Source organism: Engraulis encrasicolus, chromosome 20 (assembly GCF_034702125.1).
Source record: "Engraulis encrasicolus isolate BLACKSEA-1 chromosome 20, IST_EnEncr_1.0, whole genome shotgun sequence".
Taxonomy (NCBI): Eukaryota; Metazoa; Chordata; class Actinopteri; order Clupeiformes; family Engraulidae; genus Engraulis; species Engraulis encrasicolus.
Window position 1 is genome coordinate 35,477,534 of NC_085876.1, and position 6,909 is coordinate 35,484,442.

A 6,909-nucleotide genomic window follows, 5' to 3' on the forward strand; every position below is an offset into this window, starting at 1 on the left:
ATGTCATTAAAAACGAGACATTTGGGAGCTTTGAAAGTCTGTAAGTCGCTTACTAAATAGATGGGAATGACACCTAGAGTCTACCGAGCTAGCGGCTAGCCAATCTGTCGTCAATTACACAGAGGTATCCAGCCGTGTATTAGTTATGGGTATACAGCTAGCTAGCTAACACTGAACATGCCATGTTGACAACAATCATAAATATAACCATTTAACAAGCCCCAAATTGCTCAACATTTCGCTGGATGATCAAGAAGGGCCGTGTGGTTGAAAACGAGGCATTTTTGAACTATGTAAGTGAAAACACGATTTATTAGGAAACTTGTTTGTGGCTGTGGTGATCACCCGCATTCACTGCTACGACGGCTCGGAATTGCCGCTTCACAAGACAGCTGTGACGTTACACAGAAGTGTGTGGGGATTGGTTGTTTGCCATCCAATTGCGTGGCGTTGAGTGCTGAAGCAACCGTTTATCCCGCCCACACTGCTGCCCAGCCCTCCTAGACCCTGGTACAGCTTTTTGCTGTACGGGTCTGGCTCGCTAGGCTACGCAGATGCATGAATACAAAATTGGTTCGTGGCCACTCCCACGTGACTTTTCACGCTCGCAGTTGCTGAAGTCTAATCTGACCTTAAGTAAGTATGCATGCCCTTTATCATAGTTGGGAAATTCATGTGTTGCAGCGATATCTACATGCGTACAACTTGTGCAAAAATACTGACGATGACTAGACCAAAAAGTTGAATAATACTATATAAGGGAGATATACTGTAGGCTGTGTCATCATAACTAATTTTTCAAACAGCTTCGCATTCCAACGTTGGCGATGGGGCCTGTTTATGAGGCCTGCAAATGAGAACATCTCTCAACTGGTCACCCTTCACTCTTAACTTAATTTGTCAATTAACATGTCAGTGCCCTAAGAATAGCAATCATTTCTTTGACAAAGTAGAGATACAAGTGTTTTTTTTTTTTTTTAAAGTGCACTATAGGATGGTGGCCAGAGTAGGTATTGCAAATATACTGCTCATTGAAACTGTGCTCTCTATAGCATGGCGGTCAGAGTGGGTATTGCAACTATACTGGTTGGCCCTATGAGTGAATTCCAATATTGCTTCCTCCACTTGTGCTTGTGGCCTCGCCCTGCCTCATTCACCATCCCAATTGCAAATGAGAAAAAGACTTTACAATTGAGCTTTTGTGAGATATGTAAATATAATGCTGTTGATGTGATATGATGTCATCACAACATATTACGTCCTGGTACGAGGCCACAAGCAGAAGTGGAGGAGGCAAGGTTGTATATTGGAATGTACTTTGGCTACAGCTAGTTTTAAAACAGTATGCACAGGTAATATCTCAATTCTACACAAAAGGCCCTAAATGGCAAACTGAAAGCAAGTTTGAATGACATGGGGAAAACATTAACACGTCATTGAGGAATTAATTAAATGATTAACCACTAACCTTGAACCAAATTGAACTTCCTGTGCAGTCAAATCCAAGTATGTGGGTGCATCCCAATATGTGTCCTTGCCTCCTCCACTTGTGCTTGTCTCCTCGTCCCGCCTCCTGGCCCCTCCTCCGTGGAGAAAACGATAAAGTTTCCCAGCTGTCAGCCTCGCCACAACAACTTTTGAGGGACTGTTTTTCATTCACCATCCCAATTGCAAATGAGAAAAAGACTTTTCAATTGAGCTTTTGCAAGATATTGAAATATAATGCTGTTGTCAGTGATGTCATCATGACGAGAAGCAAGTGGAGGAGGCAAGTGGAGGAGGCAAGGTCACATATTGGGATGCACCCAGTGCCTCCAATTCAGCTAGGGGCATTCATATACTTTTGAACCTACAGCACCATCTTGTGTTCATATTGTGTAATAACATTCTTTAGAACAAAGTATTTGTATTTTGCAGTTTTGTGAAATACACAAAATACCAGGGCTTCGAACCGGTTCAAGGAACGAAAACGAAAACCAGGAACTTTTTGTATTTTACAGGGAACAGAAACGAAACCGGAAACGTTATTATTTTTATGTTTTGGAACGGGAACACTTATTTAAAAATAATGGTAACCGGTTAATACCGGTTAATACCGTTCCTCAAAAAAAAAGTCATTATTTTCCTGCGCACATTACCATGACGGCTGAGGTTCACGTCCGGTGTGACATCAGACATTCTCTGACTGAATGGAGAGAGAGCTGTAGATTACAAAGTCTTCACTTCACATCTTAATTAAGAGAAACCACTGTCATACAAAAGGACAGAGTTTGCATTGCATTATTGTAAGACATTGCAGGGAAGCGCGTGTAAAGCGCACCGACAATGTTCGGCGTTATTGGGCATCCATGGCCGCTTCAAATATGCACAAACTCACAATGTCCATCATAGTGCTCCCCGTCTGCTTCTCCGCTTAGGTCGTCCCTGAATGACAAAATTCTGGAGGATATTCTTTTCATCCGCTTGAATAAACAGTTTTGAATGTAGGCTGACTCATTTGTTCTTCCGTCTTTCTTGGTTAATTAACGTCAGTTAGGCCTATGGGAGTAATCAGCTGACAGGAACGAAATTAACCGTTCCGGGAACAATATTTTTTGGTTCTAACCGGTTCGGGAACGTCAATTTATTGGTGGAACTCAGAACCAGAAACGTTATAATTCCGTTTCTGTTCGGAACGGAACGTTTGGAAAAAAATAACGGTTCAAAGCCCTGCAAAATACTGGAGGAAAGTATTTTGATACAAAATACAAATACATGTAATTCACTTATATGAAGTAAAAATACAAAATAGTATTTTGTATTTCAAAATGTATTTCAATTAGATGTAATAGCAATGCTGCCCATCCCTGGCCTAAAAGCAGGCAACATTCAGCTGCGGCCTGCGGGCTGCACCATTGAGTGCGTTTTAATATGTGACCTTGCCTCCTCCACTTGCCTCCTCCACTTGCTTCTCGTCATGATGACATCACAGACAACAGCATTATATTTCAATATCTTGCAAAAGCTCAATTATAGAGTCTTTTTCTCATTTGCAATTGGGATGGTGAATGAAAAACATTCCCTCAAAAGTTGTTGTGGCGAGGCTGACAGCAGGGAAACTTTATTGTTTTCTCCACGGAGGAGGGGCCAGGAGGCGGGGCGAGGAGACAAGCACAAGTGGAGGAGGCAAGGTCACATATTGGGATGCACCCATTGTGTGTTGTATGTTGCAGGGCCCCACAGAGTTCTTGTATATAGGTAAAGGTGCAGTCACAGTTCCACAGGTGCTGGTGGTTGAGTGTGTGTGTGTGTGTGTGTGTGTGTGTGTGTGTGTGTGTGTGTGTGTGTGTGTGTGTGTGTGTGTGTGTGTGTGTGTGTGTGTGTGTGTGTGTGTGTGTGTGTGTGTGTGAGATCTAAATTAAGAGTGACATTAACTTACAACGTCCAATCACCATTAGGCCTTCTAACACTGGGGTCTCTAGTTGTTACGGATCCAGAAAGCATGTCACATGCATGCCTAATTCTACCCAACATGCATGCCTTCCATGATGTTTCTTATTGGACTTTTGGAATGGATCGGCAGGATTCTGCAATCCTTGTAATGGGTGCTTAGTTCCCAGACCTCACTTCCAAATAGTCCTAATGTATGTTGGCAAATATTTTGCACCTGGTATAATTGGGATGCTAATCTTGTGAAATTTTCTTTTTATGGCTCTGCAGGCCTTTTGTTTGCATGTGCTCCACTAATGACGCCATAGCAACAGCACTCCACCTCTGCCTGGCTCCACTGGAGAACAAAAACAGTCACGAGCGGATGTTGTTCATTGACTTCAGCTCAGCGTTCCACAGTCATCCCCCAACATCTGGTGAACAAGCTGAGTAAAATAGGCAACATCGCCACTACCAGCACCAGCACCACCGGGCTGGTCACTAATAGTGTTGGGCAGCCATGCATCACAAAAATGATTAATTACTACTAATAAAGTAAAGATTTTGGGTGGGAGACGTGACGCCTTGTTTTTTCCTAACATTGGTTAAAAACCTACAAAATTGTTATTTTTCTTTTAAAAAACAAATGACAATGAAAGAAGATGTGGTACATTATGTTTCATATTAGTCTTAGATGAGAAGAAACATTTTTGTTAAGATTTATGTAAAGGTTTATATGTAAAATATCCTGCGGTGTGACTGTAACATTAATGAAACCTGGAATATAATATATATATAAATTAACAACATTTTGAATAATGTATGAAGCATTTGGCATGATTGCATAAATATTAACTTTATATTAAGATATGTGAATGTGAAAAAAACTCAAGACAGTAATATTAACTACAAGTTCAATTTTGTAACACAAATTGCGTCCTGTGGGGTGACATGTATGTCAATGTTTGTGAATGGGCAGCTGCAAGGCCAACTACAAGGGTCTTAAAGACTGGCTCCTAACCAGTCAGTACCTCAGTTATTGGAGAGTGCTGTGGAAGTTTAAGGTGACTATTAACCTTTTAATATGTCTTCATATTGCATCGTTTCTGTCACGCAATGCTTAGGTTCATTATATGGTGTCCTGTGGTGTGACTGCTCTCATAGAAGGAAAAAAAGTTTTTTATAAATGAAAACACATATTAAGATTAAACACAATATTTTTATCAAGTTAGCATGAGCTCAGATGTCAGTCATGTATACAAAATGATTAAAATGGCCATGGCCATGGCCAATGCAGTGAATTTCCTGTGGTGTGACTTCATTTTCCTGCGGTGTGACATGCCTATGCAATGTGTCGATGCAGGACACATTTTCCCAAAAATGGCAAAAGTTAGCCGAAATTCCACTGACCACTAAGTGCTTTATTTTTTTCTATTTTTTCAAAAACATTTCCAACATTTTTTTCAGGAATTGGAAAAACTTTTTTTTTTTTTTGCGTTACACCCTTAAACGTCAACCACCCTTTTGCTGTAATGCAGTAATGTAGCCCAATGCATTACAGGGCAAAAATCTGTAATATTTACTTAGTTACAATGCTCAATAACTTAATAAGTTACAATGCATGACCTTTTTAGTGGTATTCAGTTTGGAGGCTCAGAAAGATTCACCTCCAGAACCTGGTAGTTTTTAGTCTACATCTTGCCAAAAACACCTCCTGGTGAAAAAGGTATGACTCATAAGCTTGATTTACACTGTAATGAATTGCCTGATCCATATTTCTGCCTATAGTCCTTTTGGCGAAAGTAACTGAAGTAATGCAAAAGTAGTGTAATGCCTTACATTTTAGATATAGTAATATTGTAGTGTAAGGGAATATTTTGAAAAGACAGTAACATGTAATCAGTAATCTCTGCATCACAGTTTTTGAGTAACTTCCCGAACACTGGTCACGGAGCGCAGACACGACTCCACTTCCTGCGAAGTATCAGAAGAGCCGACCTCCCCACATCTGCTCTCACGGGTGCCATTGAGAGCATCCTGACTAGCAGCGTCTCTGTTTGGCGCAGCAGAGGGTGGTGAGGACTAGTGGTGTCAACAATAATCGATTCGGCGGTGCAATGCAATGTGGGGCATGGACGATCCAATTCAATGCGGCAAGTTCCAGAATTGATTTTTTCAAGTTTCAATTACTTCCGTGGATATTTCGGGAGCAAATGAATGTTAAATTAAATAAAAGCACTTCAAAGCATTGAAAACTGCAAGACTGATACAGAAAACAGCCAATAAATTGTTGCTCAGTATCTGACTACTTGTTTTGCCTCATCATGACTGATGAAACATATGCTTTGCTTTCAGTAGAAATGTAATGCATTGCAATGCATTGTAGAATTGACTCGGATCAAATCGAATCGAATAGGATCAAATCGAATCGCTACCTCCTGAATTGTATTCGAATCGAATCGTGAGGGCATTGCCAATGCACACCACTAGTGGGACAGCAGAAAATATGATCAGATCATCCCTACCTGCCATTCAGGACCTGTACACTTCACACTGTCCCAAGAGAGCGATGAACATTATCTGCCACACAAGCAGACTTGGAAACAGCTTCTTTCCACAAGCTGTTATAGGCTCTTCAACACAATGATGAAAACTATACATGAACATTTCAAAGACACTGAAGAACATTCCAAGAACATTATTTCACCATGACTTTATGTAATGGAGGCAAACTACGAGTGTGGCGTGGAACGTTAGTAAGAGTGTAGTGGAAAGCGCACACATCCAGTCGAAAAGCATCAGCAGGTGCCAAATCAAAAAACATATCTGTTACATTTTTCACCTTAATACCTTGTCACCCAAAAGCCTTAATTTGGACTTTGATCTAAAACCTTTTTTGTGATTCTTGATCATTGATAATTCTATGATCATTATGTTCTACCTATAATTGTTTTAAAAAAATGTTAGTTGCTGTTTTGCCTTGTCTTTTTTGCTGTATGTGTTAAACTCTTTAACATGCCTGTCAGAACAACCATTAATTGGCTGCAGGCCATGACTATTTGTAATCACCAATTGTTTGTTGGGCCTAATTAGAACAGCTGACTATCAGCTGATTGCCTAAACTGCCAATCAGCTGTGTAGGCCTTCCCTATTTATTCTGACTGTTTTTTTAAACTTGTGTAAGATGCCTGAAGAAGATCTATGATCGAAACGTTGCTCCAAATAAATTAAGTCTTTTGCAAGCAGTGTGCAGATCCTTTCCCGCTCCTACGTGAAACGTTAGTAAACCTCCCTCCCGAAGCCTCAATACAGTAGGCCTACGGTAGCGTTGCGCTATCGGACTGGCCCTTTAGCCCAGCGGTCTCGTACTGTGCCTTTCATTGGCGAGCCCGATGTGTTGGTGAGGTTTTGCGGCCCAGAGGGGGACGAACTGTGGGGGAACACCAAGGTCACATTAACCCTTTGCACCTTAAATACTGCACCTATACTACATGATACATA